Source organism: Ptiloglossa arizonensis, chromosome 2, assembly GCF_051014685.1.
Source record: "Ptiloglossa arizonensis isolate GNS036 chromosome 2, iyPtiAriz1_principal, whole genome shotgun sequence".
In the NCBI taxonomy this organism is placed as follows: domain Eukaryota; kingdom Metazoa; phylum Arthropoda; class Insecta; order Hymenoptera; family Colletidae; genus Ptiloglossa; species Ptiloglossa arizonensis.
This window is the reverse complement of record NC_135049.1, coordinates 6,949,992-6,973,216: the sequence shown is the minus strand read 5'-3', so window position 1 is coordinate 6,973,216 and position 23,225 is coordinate 6,949,992. Positions and strand designations below refer to the sequence as shown.

The 23,225-nt window shown below is 32.5% G+C and overlaps 1 protein-coding gene and 1 long non-coding RNA gene across 6 annotated transcripts in view; both read right to left on the bottom strand.

The window, feature by feature from the left end:
- The window catches only part of LOC143154848 (uncharacterized), a 120,772-nt gene that overhangs the window by 74,642 nt on the left and 22,905 nt on the right, over positions 1-23,225 (bottom strand). For 2 of the 5 annotated variants that reach the window (XM_076326863.1, XM_076326862.1), the window contains exon 1: positions 21,791-22,679. The exons of the other annotated variants lie outside the window; for them this stretch is intronic. The gene's annotated coding sequence lies outside the window, so the exon portion shown is untranslated. Of the gene's footprint in view, positions 1-21,790; positions 22,680-23,225 lie in introns of those variants that run through there. 5 annotated transcript variants of the gene reach the window in all.
- LOC143155186 (uncharacterized) lies at positions 17,021-19,464 on the bottom strand. The gene is made up of 2 exons (XR_012994342.1): positions 19,287-19,464; positions 17,021-17,075 (listed from the first exon to the last, which is right to left on the bottom strand). It is a non-coding gene; the product is annotated as an uncharacterized LOC143155186 (long non-coding RNA).

The following is a 23,225-nucleotide window of genomic DNA, read 5'->3' as shown; positions in this document are numbered from 1 at the left end:
CGTCCGAAAAAAAAAGAGTACGCGCTTTGGACCGGAATTTTCGAACTACGTTCTCCAGTCACATCGATCCGCGAACACGATTCGCAGAAATTATAAACCAATGTTACATTCGGTCATCTGGTGTCTCAAACGTGAAACATTTTCACTGAGAAACGCGTGGAAATATCAGACAAGTAGTTCTCATTTTCTGCAACGAACACCTGTTTCATCCAATACTTAACGAACCTCGGACATTCTACTATCGACCCAGAAAATCTTCGGGTGCTCGCTGAACGAAGGTAAACGGGGAATCGTGATCCAACTGGGGATCCATAAATCACGGTGAAGCGCGCCTCTCGATCCGCGATCGAGGCTACGGAGAACAGACGATTCTAGATCGTACAATGAATGGATCGCAATCCAGAAACCGTGAATTGTTTCATCTCTTTTAATGTTAATGAGCTCGGAGCTGAAATAATTGTTGATACTTTGACCCTGTGTAAATAAATATCGCTATCTGCTGAATGAAAAGTTTCAGTTTAAGTATAATTGGAACAAAATCAAGTGGATGCTCAAGGCTATCGGGCAGTTATCCCAATACATTCATTTTGCGTGGTTCGTAATGAGGAATTGGCCTCGAGTAATTCATTAATTTTATCTTGACTTTTAACTAATATATTATATTTTGTCCGATAAGGAATGTAAGAATTAAATAATGTGTTGTTTGAATTTTGCAACGATTCAATATTTCTACGTAACACAGAAAGTTTTCGAAATTTGACGCGTGTACATTTCATTAATTTTATCTTCACTTCTTAGACTAATATATCACATTTTGTCCGATAAGAAATTTAAGAATTGTGTTGTTTCATTTCGTAACGATTCAATGTTTCTACGTAAGACAAAGTTTTCGAAATTTGACGCGTGTTCGAAGTTTGATTAGAACGATATATTTGTACCGAATAATATTTCCAACGATTTAAATAAAGATTCGCTGAACGAGCATTCATCGGCACAAAAATCAGTACGATCAATCTTAAAGTGGAGCTTATTCCATTATATCGTGGGAATCGGATGATTTAGACAAAGACTAATTGATCATACGAGGCGATGCTACGTTTGCTTTCACTTTCCATAAAATGGTCTCGAATTGAAGCATACTACACGAATCTAAGGAAGATGATCTGAGAAAGAGAATGGAGATTCTTTTCAAGTGCTCCACTTGATTGCACGTTGGATAAATGCATCGAAAGTAACTGGATCTTGTTCGTTTGCTGATACCACTTGTGGTAAAGTAAAAATCTTTTAGCAAAATTACATTCACTGTGGAAGTGCATACAGTAACATTTACTGGTGTAAATGCTAAGGATTTCGAAAACTGTTATAACAAATATCCTTTCATAACCTTTGTAAAATGTCTGTAAAGCTTCAACGATGGAAATTGTACAAATTTGTGTAATTAAAGCACGTTCGATTCGCGTAATAATAATTTCAAGTGAATGGTTATTTGTAATAAACGTGCAAAAATCTAATTTTTGCTAACATCTTAAATTGAATAGAAGGTAACTTACAAATAATATTATTCAAGAGAAAGATATCGTTATAAAATTTTCAAAATCGAAAAGATTGTAATTCGTTACACGAAAACAATGAAACTGAAGAACTAGTTTACAATCCGATACAATAATACAAAAAAACTATAATTACATCGTACACGTAAAGTTACGAAAAATATGTAAGACTTTCGATTTTCTCTTAATAAATTTAACGCAACTGCCGATTGCCGTTTAGATTATACGAATTGTAATACACAGAAAACAAATCTCCATTCTCCATTCGCTTGCGTTTAAATGGCCGATTTGTTGATCGTAATGCGATACCCCTTATGGCTCACTCGCGTGCCTTATTACCCTTTCAAAATGCGCTTCGAATGTAAGAATTCGGGTGACATGTTTTCAACAGCGAAATTCTATAGAAACGTGTTTACTTGGTATAATAATTCTATCTACAATTTGTGTGCAATTCGCTGTTGCGTTACTACATCTTAATAAATTTCAGTTCAAAACATTATACAACAATTAAATTTAAAACAATCTAGATTATTCCAGCACGTTCGATTTCCCAAATTTTTGCACAAATTTCTATTCCTTCAATTCTGAGATATTTATATTTCTAAAGTCCCAACGTCCTGGGATCTCGAATTTTTAGAATCCCAAAATTTCGCAACTCAAAACTCCGTAATGTCAGATTTCCAAAGTGTCGGAGTGTCGCAATCTCGAATTCCGAATTCCCAGTGTCTCGAAGCGTCAGATTCCTAAAATTCTAGAGTCCTGTAGTTCCAAAGGATCAGTCTCAATGTCCCAGATTAATCTTACTCGATCTTTGTCATCGATTAATAAAATTGGTGAAACTTGATTTACAATACTGTACTTGGTCAAAGTTATAAAATCAATATCTAACTGACCGTCAGAGCTGCGTAAAAATGATATCGGTACCAATAAATAAATAAATAAATAAACAAAGATACGGGCTAATCGATAAGAACCTCGTTAGAACGATGAGAATGGTAGCCAATCGATACAAATCAAACAAAATCAGTACCAAATTCGATACTTATGCAAAAAATATCAATATACATTTGTTACTTCTACAGAAGTGTCGATATAATAATACTATAAAAATATGTCCGTTTGATGTTTCCTTGAAAATACTATTAAGATCATCTACGCATCGAAAGGAGAAAATGTTGTTTTTTTTTGAAAATCACATTTTTTTACTTCAGTTGCAAAGGTTATAGTCCGATACAATAATAAAAAAACTATAATTACATCATACACGTAAAGTTACGAAAAATATGTAAGACTTTCGATTTTCTCTTAATAAATTTAACGCAACTTAATTCTCATTAATAAAGGTAATTGTTTCATATCCATTAGACTTGTCAGAATATTTACAATAATATCGATGCCTACTCGGTATCATAGGATATTACTATCGATTACTATCTGTCTGCGAGAAGAAGACTAATGAGAATGTATATCCCCTCTCTAGTTTAGAGTCTCTTAACTTCCCTACCAACACACACATTGCCTTATTGGCTATTGTCGATCGTTGTAACCATCCTGGGTCAATAGCGAGAATGTGTGCAATGGTAGGGGAGCTGGAAGACTATAAACTAGAGGAGGGATATAAACACTCATTAGCCTTCTTCTCGCGAACAGACAATAGTTATATATATATATACTTGCATACATTACAAAAGTACTGGTACTGAAAACTTATACCAATTACATGAGATTTTGATACAATTCAATTCTTCCTATTGAATACTTATATCAAATTGCTCGAGTACCATCCTAATTTCTCAGACCCGTAATTACCCTACAGACTTAAAGTTTAAAATTTCAAAAATTTTAAACGTTCAATATCCTAATACCTTTAAGTACCTGCTCGGTGAAAAAACTTAATAAGAAGTATTAATATTAATTAAGCGCATGCGTTCTCCTGTCTTTCCAACTATGATATAAAAAATTTCCTATCGTGCATTTAGAAAGTAAATTTATCCATATTTAATGTAACTCTTTAATATATCGGACTGAATATTACGCAATCATTGCGAAAGCATCGGCTTCCATTAGGTTCCGTGAAATGTCAATTTTCTGGTCGCGCCGTGATAAATACACTTATTTACACTTTCAATCTTGCCAAATCATTTTTTTCTTTTTTCTAAGTAAGTAGTGTTTCTTTGGACGATATTTTCTAACGAGTTCAATCGCGTGAACACCAATACGCGTTCAATCCTTTTGAGTATCACATAGCTGTACAACTTTATTTGGCAACGTGCTTCAAAACACAGTAATTTATTCTGTGTTGGCCGCGTGAAAATGAAATAGGTGATAAATCTCGCGTGTCGTTGTACCTCTCTCGCCAGACACTTTCAAGGAATTCATTAGAATTCGTTAGAAGTATCGCTGCACGCTGCGAATGCATTTCGTTGCAGTTTGACGTTTCTTAAGCAAAGCAAAGCTCGACTTTGTCGTTCTAAAAGTATTCGGAGACTCTGAAACTAATAACCGTTTTGTTTAATAAATATGTCGAATAATTTCCGGTACATAAGGATAACTATTGAAAACCACTTTTTGTTTAAATAAAAGTGGACAGAGATTCTGTGTCGTTGAAAGCACACGATAATAAATTCTAAGAACGTTTGACAAAATAAAACTGTATAAAGTGTAGGTCATTCTTGGAAAAGTTATTCAAAATATAATAGTAAAAGAAATTTTTGTCATATTTAATACTTAAAATATCAATATATTATGTATGATAATTAAAATATAATAGTAAAAAGAAAGGGAAAAATTTAAAATGATTGTAAACGAAGGTAGAAAATTATCGACCTGAATTTTGCATGCAAAGTGATAGAATTATTATACAGAGTTGTCCATATAAAATGTTACAAGCTGTTTTTTTTTATGTCTGTTAGGTATAACAATAAAATTCTTTTTCGATTCTGTAAGATTCTCAAAAGTCTTTTATGCGGTGTACCAGTTTTTCTTACTATGCATGATTTCTAAATACGATAATAAATAACTTTCAAGCGGGTATGTTGAAAGACACTAATTAGAATACTTTCTGTAAGCGAATTTTAGTTTATTAAGTACTCACATTAATTTATTCTTATACCTTAATTATTACTTGCGAGAGAAGAAAAAGTAATTCGTTCTCGACCAAGTTTTGGATTTTCTAGTGACATTTTTAAGTATACAAATCATACAGAAATAAAAACATTTATTACGATGCAACTGTAATAGAAACGAGATGAAGCAAAAAAAGTTTTCCATATATATTAAAATATATGTTAAACGTATCCTTATATGAAAAATACAAGTGTGATTTCTTCGCACCGGAAATAAATGTTCCACACACATTCAAAATTGTAGTTGAAAATGTTTCAAAAGACAAAGATACTTTTTATTTCTTTAGTAATTAAAAAAGATAAATTAAATGAACGTTTTCATTGGATTGTTCAACTTGAGGTATAAATAAAAGAATATATATATATATATATATATATATATATATATATATATTGTTATTATGCATATTTTCACAATATGTATATTTTTAGTTCCATTGATATAGTATATTCTCTGGAAGAGAATACAAGATGGAACATCGACATACTAATGCATACAAGATCGAAACATTAATAAACTGATAAACAGATTTTCTGTGTAGTTCAAATACCAAAATACTCGTGTATATTATTTATTTAAAACAGATAAAGGCCGGTCGGTAGTTTTACCGCAGTGGGAAGTCTGAAAACACGACTGTCATTATGACAACGCCAACGCTTTCTCCTTTTCGAAAAACCGCCTTTAACAATCTCGATCGTTGAATTCCACGGAATTCTGAAGTCAAATTACACAAGCCTGTAAATTTCGCTTTACGAGCGCGACTGGAGTATTCGATCATTTTGTTACGTTCATGCGGTGTTGCAAAATGGTGAATGCCCACGTGACTCGATAGTAAACCAGGTCACTCCTATCAAACATTTCGGAAGAATATTTTCGTTGCGAGCATTTCTCTTTTCGATTCGAAAACACGACCTATTGATCGCCACTGAATCTGCCTAGTATATAGTATTCGTTGATTATTATCGGGATATTGATGCCGGGAACGACTGGATAATGATGGTGTGTTTCTATGTGCGGAAATATTTGAAAAGTTGCAAACTCCATTGATTGTTAACGCGTCTTTTATCGAAAATGGAAGAATACGCGAGAATCGTATTGTAAACAAATTTTCAATGTATTTAACTAACCCGAAATAGAGAATCCAGCAATCTTTGCTCACTATAGTTATTCACGACTTTCTTTAATACGTAAGTTACAATATTGGAGGGAAAATAATATGTTTTATTTCAATATAGTATTCCATATTTTTTGAAATTATCGTTACAATTCAGTTTTACAATAATTAGTTATTTTGTGATTACGTGTGTAATTTATTAATAAAAATAGTAATAATAATCATTAATTGATCATTAATCAATTAATTATGCTGCAAATCAATCGGTAATTATAAATAACATTTATAATTTGTAATCATAAATAAGTTGTAAATATTCAATAACATATTATTTCAATTCTTACCAATATTTATACCTTTAATTTTTTTATTGATTTATTAATTGATTTGATAAAAAAAGTGAAATCATTTTGTAATTAATGATTAATAAGGGTTATTTAATTGTAATTACTTATGTGAATTAATTATAATTACTAATCACAAACTTCATCACCCGTTAATTATTACCTTACACTTCAGGTAGATAAAAAGTTAAATATAAAAGAATTAAAATTCAAACAGTATTATGTTTGAATTTATAGTAACGATATTATATTAGAAATTGTTTATGAATTTACTACAGTGCCGATAAGATATTGGATATAATCGTTTTGTTTCTCTTTATTTTTCACATAATGGAGAAATTATGTGAAAAAATACAAATTGTAATATTAACTTGCGTGCTGAAATATCTTTAACTTTTATTGATTTTCAGATTCGTGTTTTTAAGAAAATCTATTACAAATATACTCATACTCCGTCAATAGAGTGTGAAAGCAGTCAAAAGAGAAATCACTTTTTTTACTTTCTCTTAGACTTTTTATTTCGCAGATGACACAGCCTGTCTTTAAGAATTACATACAAAATAAAATTAATTTCATCTTCGCTAGAAAAAGCAATAAATTATTTTCACTTCTTAGGCACAGCACATTCCAAGCAAATTCTGCAATAGATTTCAGTTCCTTGTAAACAAATGAATTACATGAATTAGCAAGACGATTGCAGAATGTAATTGTGTATGTGAATCTTGAACATTACAAAATAATTGTATTATTATTTTTTGCCATAACAGCGATAAATGTGATAAAAACTTAAAGTAAACAAACTTTTTGTTGCTGTCTAAGCAAAAAGAATATTCAAATCAAGATAATTCTAAAGTAAAAGCTCCAAACGGTTTAAGATTGCATTCGTTTTGTTTCTTTAATTTAATTGCATAGAAAAAGTGACTCAATAAACGTGAAATGTCAGATAAAATTATAACACTTTATGCATATAAATATAGGAATACATACAATTCACTGCATGGACGCATATTGTCCAAATAATTATCTTAGTTCTTATTTCGTTAATTTATAATACAATCTTGTGTTTTCAATAATAATAATTATTGATTATTCGGTAATAATAATTATTATTATTTGTCAAAATTAATTTATTTATCATTATCAAGTAAGAGTTTCAACTTGAATAAAAGTTATTGTAGAATGTAAGCGTTAATTTGTAATCGTTTACACAGTATACGTAATCCATTCATCGAAATGGTCGACACAATAATGATCGTGTGACAAGATGCAAGAATTTTCTCTTTGCCAGAAAGAAACGCAAAGAAAGCGTTCTTGCTTTTAATAGCCGCCTCGGGCAATGTCTTCTTTATCGAGATCCAATCGGCATCAATCGATCAGCAAGAGACTAATCGATATACCTTTCGAAATCAACGTCGGCGAAAATGAAGTTCTCGTGTAACAGTGAAGAATCGAGATATCGAGGCAGGAAGAGAACGTATGAACGTTAACGCTGCTATCTTTGAATTGCGATAGGTCGATCGATAGAAATCTATTAACATCGAAAGGGACATTAGAAAGAATGTATTATGAAAGGTTGGAGGGTATCCAATCGAGGCTTCTAAAAAGGTTGATAAAGATTACAAATTTTTGCACATGCGCAAACGTTATTACACATTGTACAACTACTACAAAACTTCGAAAGAAGTTTTGATAAAATTGTGCTTTTCAAGGGATAATCTCAATACGACTGGAAAGTTTATATAAATGATTTCTAAATTTCTGTATTTCTGCACGACTACATAATTATACTATATTAATGTTCAATGTATTGTTTAAATTTTTCTAAATTTCTGCTCCTATATACTATAGAACTAAATAGAATTTTCACTCCCAACTTTGAGGATTGTTTTCACTCCCTTCGACATGAATATTTGTCGATAAAGAGAAACACGTGTGAAATATTCTTTTAATAATTACCACGTACAAAATTTCCATTAAAACAGACGATTTATACTTAGAAATATTTTCACACGTGACAATTTTTTTTATAATACAGGATAATTAATAATCACTGATTATAAAATCACTGGGCAATTTTACTTTACAATTATAATACTTTAAAAGTACACGCGATAGAAGGAAAAATAAAAGTTTGACCACAATACAGTTTCGGATTTTAACCTTCCATATCACCACCATTAATGATTTTTTTTTTCTACCATAAATTCATTCAAATGTCGCAAATTGGACGAGTGCACAATAGTTTTAATATGGTTCTGTTAGAAAAATAACAGTGAATTGTCGATGAATAAATCTCAGATTTGATTTGGCTTTAAAAAAGGTGGTTCTATGGAATAAGATGTAACAAATGAGGCCAACGAAGTGACCATGTAGTTGTTGAAAAGTATTGAACAATTTTTACATATTAACGGTAATTGAAATTTATCTAAATTAATTGACTCAAGAATGTAGTTTCTAAATCCCAGGTAGTAACCTTCTATTACAGGAACATTCAAAGTTATTGAAATTTAAAATTAAACCTAAACTTTATGATCGACATAAAATACAATTAGGAAAAAGTTCAAAGTAAAGTCAAGAAGCATTCAATTTTACGAGTACATCTCCGTTCATGGATATGACAATACTTGTGTAGTTTCGATAAAATTATCAAATTAATATTTTGAAGTATTTTATATTAAAACAATTAAGTGTCAAAATTAATCGTGTACACAATAGGTATCTCTTGAAAAATTAAAAAATAAAGTAAAGAGAAACTGGCTACCGTACACGACATATTATGGGCCAAGTGATCGTAAATTATTCTCATAATATTGGTTTTTGTTTATCTCGCGCCATTTCGACCGTCTAGTTCGATTCGTCTCTCCTCGATACGAAATACACTCTGTAGAAATTCTGATAAAACTTGATCCATCGAGATGTAAGAAACCACAAGAATGTTTCTCACGTCAATCACTCATACGCGTACCAAAAGGACACGTTTATGTGTAAAATTCTCATTGCATGGTGTGCTCGTTGCAAGGACGCAAAAAGAGAAGATTGAGTTACCGTGTCAGGATCTCCAGTGTCGTATTTATATAATTCGAAGGGGCAAGTGTCGCTAATCGAGGTTTCCCAGTTGCGGTTTTAGGGTGAAAGAAAAAAACGAGAGAGTAATGGGAATTGCAGTTGGTGGCCATGCTCTTTCCGTAATACGACACATTCGGGAAAGTCCCACAATGCACTTCGCGCCGTGAAATCGCCATTGCGTAACTCGGTATCGATTATCGTTAGAGAGCTATCGATCGACGATGTCGATAGGGTAAGAAAAATAAAAGAAAGAAACGTTGCCTGCTCATTGTTCTTTTAGAATAAATTGTGGAAAGCTGAATGGTTTGGAAAGTAATTTCAAAGAACACTTAAATTAATCGCTATCTTTTGAAAATTCAAAAAAGAAAAACGAATCTGGAGGATGCGAGTTGCACCCTTTTAAAGCAGGAATATTTTTACTAAATATCTAAAATTATATAATTATTCAATTGACATTCAATAACTGCAGACTGAATGTAAATACGTTGAACAGATCTCGAAAATCATTTTGTATCAATGATAACAATCTATTTGACGTTTAATTGACTTCTACGATTATTTTCATTAAGTTTACGATATAATCACATTTGTATCCAGAAACATTATTTACGAAGGCAAATTTAGTCTACTCGGATGTAGATTTTTTTTTATTACTTAATTAAGTATGTTTTTTATTTCATATATTGAGTTATATTTCATTCTATTCGCTGACTAGATTATATATTTATAAGATTTGGGCATTGAGTTAAGTGTAGCTACTTAGTTCTACACTTTTTACGATGTATGTATATACATGGAATTGAAATTTGTACGAACATGTATAACATTTCACATTGGTAAAATACTTTGCAATTATACTTTAAAATAACACAAACTTTTCTGCACCATAGAACGCCTAAAACCAAATAGGTTGGAACATTCGTGAATAAAATTTTTGATTAATTTTTTCGCTATTTATTTCACGTTTACTAAAAATTTCAATGATTATTATCTTTAGAAAGTTGAAATACTTGGGTATTGGAGAATATAAAAATTACTTTGTATTATTAAAAAGAACTAAATTAAATGAAAATTTAGTAAAAAAAAAAATTGTACGTTCTGTGTAACGCCGGTACATACGATACGGTCTCGTTGCAACGAGACTTGAAGCAGACACGAATGCAATAAGATTTACTCAGTGTTTGTGCATTTGACTTTCAAATACATGTTAATAACTTAATTATCGCTGTTCAATGTCTGGCAATCGCCTTTACCATTAAAAATTTTTCCAGTTAACTATCAATTCAAATACAATTTGAATTTCGAACTTTTATTACTGTTTAATTTTTATTACAAAAACGTTTATTTAATAATAAACCTTCTTCAGGATTAGAAATGAAGTATATTTTATGGAAAACTGTTAGAAAATAAGGAATTTATCTCATTATGAAACATGTTAGAAAATAAGGAAGTTTTTATCTTTTCTTTCCAAAGACTATTATCTTGTACTGTTTTTTTCTTTGTAAAAAAAAAGATGAGACTGAATCGAGGCTCCCATAAAATCAAAAGCCAAGATGTGAATATATCCAGCGTAATGTAAAATTTGTTACAAATAAGCGTGCAAACGATGAAGAAAATTGAAAAGTGCTTCGAGTTTTGTGATAGAATGAAAAATATAAGAAATCGGTTAAATACAGTCGTGCTATGACAGTGTTTAAATAAACTGTCAATTGTAAGAACGAAAGTGTCGCTCGGTAAAAAAAGAATTTATCAATTCTTGAGTCAATTTTTCATTCAAACGACATTTTATCACAAAAAAAACGCATTTGATGTAAGCAGTTGATTCAGTGTACCTCGATAAACTAAAGCTATTGTTGTTTCGAAGATGAAGTAGTTCCTTTCCAACTTTCCTTTCTTTTTTTTTTATTACACATTCTTCTCTTGGAACTCATGTCGAGGAAATGTGAAATTGATACGCGTCGATCGTCATACCTCGTAATCGATACCACTTGGTGCCACTTCCGGATCGCGGATAATATTGCGATCGGCAAACTTCGCGAAGTATTTTCCACGTGTCTTATTATCTAAGACGCGAAAGTGGATTACGAACGAAGAAAAGCAAAACGAACGGAGAGATTTTCAAACTCACACATTTGCATATTATTTCAATCGTGCAAACAGTCCCCCCATGCCACATGCGTTTCCTTCTTTCTTTTTATTTTCTTCGTTGCTTGAACAATCCAGTTCCCCGGTTTGTTACATAATTTCGAACAGAAACGACGTTCCAACCACCACACTGTGTAAAATATCTCTAAAATTGCATTAAAAAGTTTATTCGGCATGAATCCACTTCAACCTCCTTATTTTTATACGTGCAGTTGCATTTTATGGCGTCACTTTCGTTACAATGTCTATAAGTTTGTTCCTGTTTAAACGTAAAGGAAACTATTGCACTACATTTGCAATTTATTTTTATCATAGGAATTTCCAAAGAATCTCTCATAACATGTAACTTATTTTCTAACATTAGACGTGACCAATATTTGTGTATTTTCATTGCTTAATTGGTTGGTTCTTCACTGTCAAAATAAGTCGATTTTATTTAATTTACGTGTCGTTTAATACATAAAATAAATAAATTTCAAGAAACGTAACAGGTCATATATGTAATCAACACTCGAATTGACAATTTAAACGTATCGACTGCTGCAAACAATAAAAATATTTACAAAAAGTATGAAGAATAAAGGTGTGCCGAAAAATCATACAATTTGATAATTCGATAGATTTAAACAGTAACAAGGTCGTGCTCGTCAAGATTGAGTTTCGTTGAAATATGAAAATAAATTACGGATCAATTACGTCATTTATTGGAAGCAAATTCGAGTTCTGAATAAATAATATCCTTCTCTGCACAAATTGATTAATATTGAATCCCTTCTGTGGAATTTTTACGATCGTATTTGTTAAACGCATTCGATGAACACTCATACGCGTTTACAACACGACACCAACGTGAAAATTGTTAATAAAAGTCGTAGTTTGTCTTTTGCAATCAGCCGATACATCGTCTCGCGTAATTTCGGTTTAACGTAATGCAGATTAATAAGATTAGATGCACAACGATCATTTTTTGTTCGGTTTCAGTGGCGGAGTAATTACCTGCCGGTTTAGAAAATTCTATGAAAAGATCCAACAACAAACGGTTGACATTTTACGGTTGATTACATAAAAGCTGTTTCCGAATCGAAACAGTGAAACTTCGACTATCGCGACTAGAATACTGGCCGTTGCGGCGTGCCAATAAAACGAGAACCGCCTGCAGCGATAGTTGCTGGACAACCGGGTAACCAGTTAGCTTTCATTTTCGATAACTACTCGTTCAAATGTCTGCATTCTTTCTAAAGGTCGGTAATAGCGTGTAAGATCGTTAACCGTGAAAAAAAAAAATTACCGAACGAGTTGATAAATCTTATCGGTTTCCCGAGTTACGTTTATAATTAGGTATTTGCCCTGTGACTTGATTTTTCATTTAATTACGTAATGTTGTTAAATTACTCGTTGGAAGAGAGCACACTGACAAGTCGACAGATGTAACTTTCAGTGATTAAGATCATTGGGTAATTATACTTTTCAATTTTTATTTTTTATCGACTTTTGTATAGACAGTTGATCGATCGTTTCAAAGGCTACAACACTCGTTACTTGAGAAATTCTGTTCTCAGCCTTAACGGGAATCTTAATTTAATTTGGAGTTTCTCAAATTTCTTTACGGTTGTGATTAAAAAATAGTCTGCATGACAATTTTGGTTGTTGCTTGTTAAAGTGTTCATTATTTGGAACCTGTTTTTCATCTCTATAGGTACAAATTATTGAAATTCAAAAGAATCGAAAGCATTTTTTTAAATTAATACACCGATTCGAGCAATACATTCGTTTATTAAAGAATATTATTGGTAAATTTAAATACGAATGAAATATGAGGATATCGGTTTGAAAAAACAGTCTCAGATTCAAATTAAATTATTTGCTTCATATTTTATACTTTATATATTCATATTTTACATTAACTAAAATTAAAATATTGAATATTACGTCGTTGGCTAATATTCCCTTTGGCTTGAACTAATGATATAATATTTAAATTTTTTCAACGCGAACCGAAACGTAGAAAAGATATTTTTACATTCATCGTTACTCTCGTTGTGTAATATTTTTATAATTACACTTTATAGCACTACAATCACATTTTAAATATTGTACACTTCTTACAACGTTTCTTTTTTTCTTCGATGACAAAGAATGATTCACTTTTACAAAAATATTCAAATACAACATTCCCAACATCCTCCTTCCTATGAAACATCTTAAAACATCGCAAACATTTTCGGGAAAAAATCAGCCATACAGAATCATCCAACAGAAACCAAAGGAAACTTACTTCCTCGTTTCCCATGGATGTAACTCTCCCAGAACAGTCTATCCGCCCCATAGATCCTCCAATTTCCATCAGATTACGCAGTAAGGTGCACAGGAGGATCATTAACACGAGCATATCAAGGAGGATCGTTTCCTCATTTTCCTATCGATCTCGCGTGTTGAATACGCGAGTCGTAAAATCGACTTTCCGTCGGGTGTGAACCATTTCGACGTTTGTTAATAAGCAACCGGCCAAACACGGCGAAGGCGTGTAGAAAAGTGAGAGAAACGTGCCATTAAAAAATGTTACGCCGTTAGATCGGATCCAGCGTTTCCTGATATGTACCTCTCAATCGTTCCGCTACTTTCATCAACGCACGTGTCTTGCGGAAAACGCATGGCGTTGCATTCGTCGTCTACGTAACGTAACGTTGGATATACACGAGTTTTTCCTCAACACAAAATACACTATGGTATCGCTTCGATTATTACGATTGTTCGAACGACGGTCGATTCTATGCGTAATATTTCATAAAAAAAACGATGAACATTATCCTTTCATAGAAGACTTTGTTTTCGAGTGAATCGAGGACGAATGTATTTACCAAAATCTGGATTTGAAACAAACACGTGACGTAATCGACCTTAAAGTCGAGTTCCTCGAAAACGAAGCCACGTTTGTATAAATTTTCATTTTTAAATATAAAACTTATCGATCGCGTCATTTTCTGTTTCTTCTTTTGCAATCCGAATGGTAATTATTCAAGTTCTTTTTCTTTTCATCAATTTCTCTGTCAAAGGCGAATTATTTATTCCGTGAACTATACGACTATCTCTCGATTATGTTACGTATCGGTAATTTCTCGGTGATATCGAAGAACAGTTTTCCTCAATGGAAATCGTTTCTTTGGCGAATCGTTCGATAATTCAATAGACGATTCACAGTGCAAACCGGTTCCACGAGTGTGGTCCACAGGAGAAAGGGACTCATTCATGGGACAAACAATAAATTATTGTATCGAATTTACCGTATAAATTGAAACACCGAACAATGCTATTTGCGATATCTCTTCTGTTACGGTGGTTCATTGTGTTCCGAGCTCTGCGAAAGGAACGACAACGACTTGAATAAATTGTATAAACACTGATAAATTGTTACTGTCCGGAAGACTATGCAATTGTGAAGATGCATAATATTTTACTACTGGTGATTTACGTCAAGCGATTCGCAATTAATGAATCGGTAATTGAGAATGTATGAAAGTAAATTAAGGATAAAATAAAGTTGAATGAAATATATAGATGTATCGAAAATACTAAGCACATAGAAATACCAGTACAAATAGAGCTATAACGAAAGAAAATAACTAAAGGAATCAACACATGAAACACCTTAAGTCCAAATCTTTCTATAATTCTATTTTATTATTTATACATGTAATAAAAAAATATTTCTACAAATTTTGTAGAAATTTGAAGTGAAAAATATATGTATTTACAACTACGTAAATGTTGATTGTCCAAACAAACAAAAATAAATACGGCATCCTTACGTATTGAGTCAACTTAAACATATCTTTAAATAAATAAATTTGAACCTGGAGTATGAGCAGAATTTTCAAGTTTGTATATTAAATTCAAAGAAAGACTTTATGAAAAACCAAAGAAGGCAATGCCTTAAATTTCGTTACCATTTACTCTGTATCTTAGTGGTATTTTACACTTGTATTAAAAAATATTGCGAAATTTTGTACTTACAAGATATTATCAGACAACACACCTAACTATCTTTATGTAATCAGTTTTGTGAGCAATTAACTTTTTTTACTTTCCTTCTACAGGATGTGGAATCTAAGATCTAACAAGATCCAACAGTCTTGGTTTCTTTTGAAAATACGAAAAAATATCCGAGATAATAATTATTCGGTTAGATTGGACAAATATTACGATAGATAGATTACTTGTTTCTCGAAATCTAAATGTCGTCGGCAATTTCTTCAAGTAGGATTACATATTTTCTTGATACCATCTTTTAGCTGACATCCACATGAATTCAACGACCTATGATAATATGACCTTTGAACGTCCTTGGGTAAGAAATTTTTATATCGGTTTATACCATCAGCTTCCGAAGTGTCTGTTTAGAACGTTACGTTCGAACAATATAAATTTCCATACTTAACGTTATTTGAAGGTCATACCGTTGAATTCTCACTATTAGTTACAACAGAATCGATTTTTTAATTTCGAAAAATATGTCCTTGTAACAAATTATCTGTCAATCGTAATATTTATCTCTCCAAATCGACCAATTTCTTCTTTAAATGTTTGTTTGTATCATAAAACTACAAAAAATTCAATTAAATTCTTTCTTTATAAATATAAATATTTATTTTCTACTTTTTTGTAAACACAGAGATAAATAAATTTAAAAATTATCCAAATATTTTACTTGTTTGGATTATTATTTATTTACGCACTTGTCATTGTAGTAACTAGCAACAATACTAAGTTGACGTAAAATTTACACTTCTTTTTAAATTTTTATATTACATTGTAAAAGTTCAAATGTGTATTTTTATTAATAATTATGTTTTTTGAAATTCAATTTAATGCATCGACTAAAATCAAAAAATCTTTTTATCATACAAAATTAGTAATAGAAACTTACAAAGAAACAAATTTGATATTACTTCGATTTTAAATAACCAATAAAAGAAATTTCATATAAAAAAATCAAATGTTCTAAAAATACACATAGTTTCCAAGTTTCTATTGCTTCAATAATAATATAATCTTTCTACCTGCAACAAGGCAAAATGTATGCTATAGAAAAATTGCTAGAACACTTTCCTAGTACACATTTGTGATCGCTCGGAATATCTGGCATTTAAATAGACATTTCACGATGTAGGCTGAAAAAATCGAGCCTGAGGATACTATATCGTTTGTAGCAATCCGTTTGCTGGTTTCTAATTTATAAAAAGCAATGGTGACGATACCTTCTTTTGTCAAAAGAACAAGACAAAAGAAATGCATATATTTTCAATGGTAAGCATAATAAGCATCACATTCAGGAATAACTTTCCTTATACTTTTTCTTGTAATAATTTTCTTAGAGAAATCGCCTTTCTTTATTTCGGGTTGAGATCAAGTTAGATATAATACGTCCGACGAGGAGAGTGCACGAGAAAAAGCAACAATGGTAGGGATGATTCTGGTTCAATTAATCGAGATAAAATTCGTTCAGTTACTCGAATAATATTGTTTATTAAACGTAAAACAATTTCCTTTAATCTGTATTACATCCTTAAATTGAAAGCATCGAATGTCAACCTTTATTTTATTTTATATAATCGTTAATGGATTAACATAAAATACATTTTTTCACCTGAAATAGTTTAGTCGAAAGGGAATGTTGAGCAAGTTCTACCTTGAAATAATTATATATAACTTTGGTACGAGGTATCCTAGCATCTGCAAATTAAATTGATTTTTGTTAATACATCTGTTCTTGATTAGATAATAATTGTTATGCGATTTGCCAGATGTTTTGCGTTTGATTTGCAATCAGTAACGCGTATCGCGCCGCGTAAATAAGAAAGCATTCTCCTGCTGTTATCTAACAGCGAGAAATCTAAGAGTTCCGTTTCACTTCATAGCGAGTCACCATATATCAAAGCAATACTTGCGTATTATTGTCCCTATCAGAGTCCCGTCAAAGGTGCGCTCTGAGTGCGCCAATAAATCGATGAGAAATAAAGTACCAGAACTCGTTTAAAGACAATTAAACTCGAATCTCGAAATTTTAATAATTGGCCTCAATTATTTGTACGAATTGAATGCATGACGTACGTAATGGATTTCATTCTAATTGAAGTCTACTGTTATTATACAACATTAAAAACAGAAATGAATACACTGTAATCTTGAAAAGAAACTTATTTGGTACTATTTATAAAATGCAATGTACAATCTTATGTCATTGTGCACTACAACTCGATATTACACTGTCGAAATTATCTAAAATTGTTTCTACTGATAATTAGAGCAATTAATCACTTCTAAATACAGTTACTTTTAAACTTTCCCTATATATTTTTTTATTATTACAAGAAGAATATCCTGTATTCGCGATAAATATCAATTTCTGCTTAAATGTATTTTTTAATCCTTTCAACATCTTCCTTACCTATCATTTGTAATTCTATCGTGTACATATATCATTCGTCAATTTGAAGGGGGAGATGTAATGTTTATGTCATTTCTCAAATTTTTTTGCTTGGCATGGAAACAATTTTTCTACAATTAATCCCCAAACTGTTTATCCAATTGAAAACTACTTAAATGAAAATAACTTGATTTTAATCGTAAAATTATATCGGAATAGAACAATTTAATTTTTAGTAATTTTTAAGTATTTACGAGGTTCAGATAAAATCTCATTTAAGCACAGAATATCATATTTGTAAATATTATCATAAATTATTACCCATTTTCGGCAAAAAAAAAAACTAAATATTCCCGAACGTCTATCTGTGGTTTAAACTGCCATCAGTGGTTTAAATAACATGACCCAATTGACAATCTCCAATTTTGATTAATCTAGTCAACAGACGAACCATTGTAAAATATAAAATACGTGTTCTTTTTATCGACTGATATACCTACCTAAACAATAGATAATTAGTTAAATATCTTAAACATTATTGATGATAGAAGAAAGTGTGGAATATGAAAAAAGTTGTTTTTTTTACGAGAAAACACAGGATCTGAATAAAAAAACGTCATGAAGTCATACTAAACGCCACTGCAGCCAATCAAGTTATATCACAAGTGATATCACTTGTGATTTGGTGGAATTTTTATTCAGTCCTTACGATTGTTCGTTAAAATCCAAACTTTAGCCATATTCAACATTTTGATCTATGTCCATTACTTTTTGAGATGTTTACCTAAATATTATATGTATTGTATACACAACTTTGAATATTATTTGCTCGTACTTCAAACATAAATATTAACCAATAAAAAAATTCACGGGTCTGATATTTTTCAATATATAATACTATCTGTCTGCCAAGTTTCATAAACAACAGAGATTGTCAATTGGTAACCTTGCGAGTGTAACAATTACTTGCAATTAATACTCTCTATAAAGTACCCTTTTTTAAAAATCCAAATGGTGTTCTCAAAGTATTTTCATTTATTGTTAAATATACTTTGCCAAGATTGTTATAATCTCAATTTCAAAAATAAATTTTCCTTGATTTCGTATACGTAAAAACGTTACTGTAGTAAAATAATACAATTAAAATATCTGCTTTCTTTTCCAAAAGCATGTGTACCATAAGTTTAAATTTTTGATCCAATAACCATAAATCGGTTCTGTATACAATACTATACGTATACTGAACTCTGTGTACAAACAACAAATTCTTGGCTTTTGTTTATTTCGCTTTTGTTTATTTAGATTGTCTTCGTTCAGTCATCAATCAGTGACACTATCGAGGCACGTTCTCTTAATACTAAGCTGCAGTCTGTTGCAGCTCGCTAAACAAAAATAAAAATTCCTTGCTACCAATCAGCGGTTTCCTTGCGCAACAAGTGACTCGCCTAAGTGTCAGTTACCGGATTCGCGTATGGAGATCGCGATTCGAAGAAAAAGCCAGCGCTATTCTCGCTTACGGGTCCTTTAATCGTTGCCATAATTCGCCCTCGAATGATATGTACCGCCAGTGGTTTCGTTTTTTCATTTAATCGATCGGAGGGAAAATAACTGGGAAAATGCTCGAGATAACAGCACAATTCCACGTTAATTTGCCACATATTTTTTCTTTTCCAACCTTCGAGCAGGATTCGTGCAAACGCAGTCTCGCCGGAGAGAGATAATCTCTAGAGCAACACGGTGTAATTGATTGACTGGTGTTGCACCTATTTGTGCATGCAACTCGCTGGTGAAAATCTATGTCTCGGTAATGGTTAGTTTCGTTGAGGTTTGTGGGGCTGGCTATTGGCACAACACGCTAATTCGAAGATGTCTACAGGCTAACTACCGGATACTGTTAGTAGATCGGTCACTTTCAAACGTATGTAAACCGTTTTATAGAAGGTTTGTATTGAAATGATCCATAATTTATGAAGAAAGCTGATAGTAAAGATTTGTACGTGCTACAGGGTTCTATCCTTGTGGATCGTTCACGGTGTCGTAGAATGATTTATGAATTATTACATGACCGGAAATATTGTAGCAAAATTACGTGATTTATGTTCAGTGAAAAAAAAAATAACCAAACGTAAGTCAGGGTTTCTGTTTTGCGAATCACCACATTGATGAAAATAATTTGGGGATCCTAATTATTGGGAAATTTAATGTAGACTTAACTGAAATTTAACGAGTTGAAGCAACATTTTGAAATCTACTCATACTATATGAAATAACATTTGATATTTCATGGCGTTAAACAGAGTTAATGTCATATTTGGTATTTGTGTATAAATATTTTCTTTTACAACACTTGCAAAGAAATAATCCATGAATTGCTAATGCCAAGTGTCTATAGACAAATACAGAATTCTATTCTATAGATAATGTTCATAACATCGTACAATAATCTATGATTTACTGTAAATGTTAAAATTATTGATTCGTGTATCCATTTATTTCTAACTTGTAGGTCGTGCACATAACAGTTTCTGAATCACTATAGACCCTAACATTTCTACACTTGTATTCTATATTATAGATCAGGTGTTCACAATGATCAAAGTGGTAATTAAAGAAATTGTTCCTTTCTCATAAAACGAGACATATAAATTTCCAGAGTAATTGGAAGCCTTGACAATTTTTTAAACGCTATTAGTTGTGCTTTTATAGTCTCTAACATTAGTAATCTACAACTTTCATTTGCTGTACAGCAATGTTTATGATCAGAGATAATTTTACTCCAAATTGGTGGCCAAAGGGTAACTTTTAGAAATTAACTGGAAGATTTTTATACATAAATCTACTAGAGAAATTGTGTACTGCTAAAAATAGTACTACTCCAAAAGTTTATATATTGTGCATCAGGTGGACATAACGAAGAATAATTTCATTCGAAATTAATAATTAAACAGTAACTTCTGCTTATTACCTATCGAAATTTCTCTGTACACAAAATAATTACTAGAGAAACTAGGGAACTTGGTTATTTTTAAGAAGTTACGTTACTCTAATATTTTAATTTTTACTGAAAACATTATCCTCGTATTACAAATTCTGTATTAATTTTCAAAAAAAGTAAAAATTTCTAAATATGTTTGTTTTCTGTTATTTCATAAAGAAGACTGCTGTGACTTATCTATAAAACGGTATGAACAACGACATTAGTAGCTAATTGATTGTCAAACGATCAAACTCAGTATGTGCTTTGTATTTCTTTGAAGAAAAGGGATTCGTAAACTTTTTGTGTTTTTCTTGGCAATATATACGATATAAACGTTTGTCTTATATGGTATCCATTTAATGTCCTTTTATTTCTGTAAAGATGAAAAAGTGCTCCGAATTTTTAAGCAGTAATATATGTTGGATTATGGCCATACTCTTACTCTAAACTTTTCGCACGTAAAATTAATAACACAATCAAAGGGGTGCACTATTTAAAAAAAAATCATTTACATATAACTGTAAACTCTGATATCCTTAATATGCAACTTTATATATTAAATATTAGCACATTGAAATACAATGCAGTGTATACTGTATATCGAAATGTTAATTTCTTTTCCTATAAAAAATTACCAAAGAAACTTGAGACGACTCGATCATTTTCAAAAAATTATAAAGTCTCGTCTAATTTACGTTTCTAAATAATAATTAATACTTCAAATAACCCATGATTATTCTACACAATAGTATCTTAGTTTTCTTTATTGTATCCAAGATACATCCTTAGCTTTATCTACTTAGGATCTCCGAATAATATTACCATTTAGAAGATTCCATGACTAGTCTACACAATTGTATCCTAGTTTTCTTTATCGTACTCCAGGTATATTGTACCTGTGTCATTATGTTCTAATTATATCCTAATTATAATCTATAGATAGATACGATACGTAGAAATCCACCATATGCAACCACACACAATGTCGGATTAATCATCGAATCGGTAATCGCCAATCGATCAAGGACACAAAAAGCAACAAACCTGAGGAATCCTGCAAACCTCGATGACCTGTCCCCTCGGGATCGATCCTCGTTCGACGACCTCTTGACGATCAGCGGCGCTGGAGTCTTCACCAGGTTGCTCCTCGACAGAACTAGCTATCGGTCCCTGGAAGCACGCAGGATCTCGCGCATGTTAACACACAGAGCTTCCTCACAATCGACACAACTCATTCTGTCCCTGCACGTGAGCCTTGCATCCTCGAATCCGCACACCACCGATGATTACACAGTTCGTCTCGATTACCCTCGATCGTATCCACCTGAGATATCGTCACCGATAAACACTTACTTTCTCTCTCTCTCTCTCTCGCTCTCTCTCTCGCTCACTCTCTCGCTCTCTTTCCTCTTCTCTCTTTTCTCTCTTTCCCTTTCTACTCCTCCCTCCCGCCGACACGAAAATAACCGTGATTGCACACAACACGTCGATGATTTCTTCGAGTCACGAATTCCTAGGCCGAGCGTGGGAGTGAACACGTGCCGCGATCGGTTTCCCAAAGACCTCACGGTTCTATCAAGACTCTAGCTGCTAGAGTGTCTTGCGAGCTTCCTTGAAGCTCTCGTACGAGGATGACACCGCGGAAACGCCTGAGAATCCACTTGGACGAAGAAAGATCCCAGAACCGCTCCGAAACCCGAGACTCGTGCGTGAATTGAATCGGTTCGATCGGAGTGAGCTCAGAACGTCACCGTACCCTAACAGCTCGACACTTTCGCGTGGTATCGACGAAACGACATCCACTCGGTGAAATTCACGCGTGCTCAATTCTCTGGACAACCAACGTGGAAACTCGTTTTCCCGACGGTTGAGCGTCCGTCTTCGTCCCCGGAAATACTCGAAGGTAGACGGCCCAACGGGATCCACCTCGGGATTCGTCAACCTCACTCCGTGGAAGCGGTCGTCAGACTAAAGTCGTCGTTCCACTGGAAACCGAGTACGTGCATGGGTTTCTTATCCCTCCTGTTAGCTCGAAATCCGTTCTTTCTGTCTCCTTCCCGTTCGCACTCGCTGGCTGCCTCCCTGTCGCCGCGAACTCTCTCTCCCACTCAACGTTTCTGTCACCGTTGTCCATGGAAGGGATACCGAATCCAAGGATACCGGCCAGTCGATCGAAAAAAAATGTTTCGCGCCCGCACTTTGGAAATCCACGAACGATCTTTTACCGTGGTATGGCAGGCCGAACTAGTCGCCCGAACAGTCGAGCAACTGCTTTGCAGGATCGACGATTTTCGAAACAAGTCGGAGAATTTTTCTTTTCAATTTCACGACCTGTAGAATTTTTATGGATAACGGCACCAATTGTGGATTTCTTTTTGGTATTGTCCTTTCTTTCGTTTAAATTATTACGATACATTTTAGTACACGATGTACAGTGGCACAAGCAGAAATTTCAAATCAGAGTGGTTAAATTGTACAT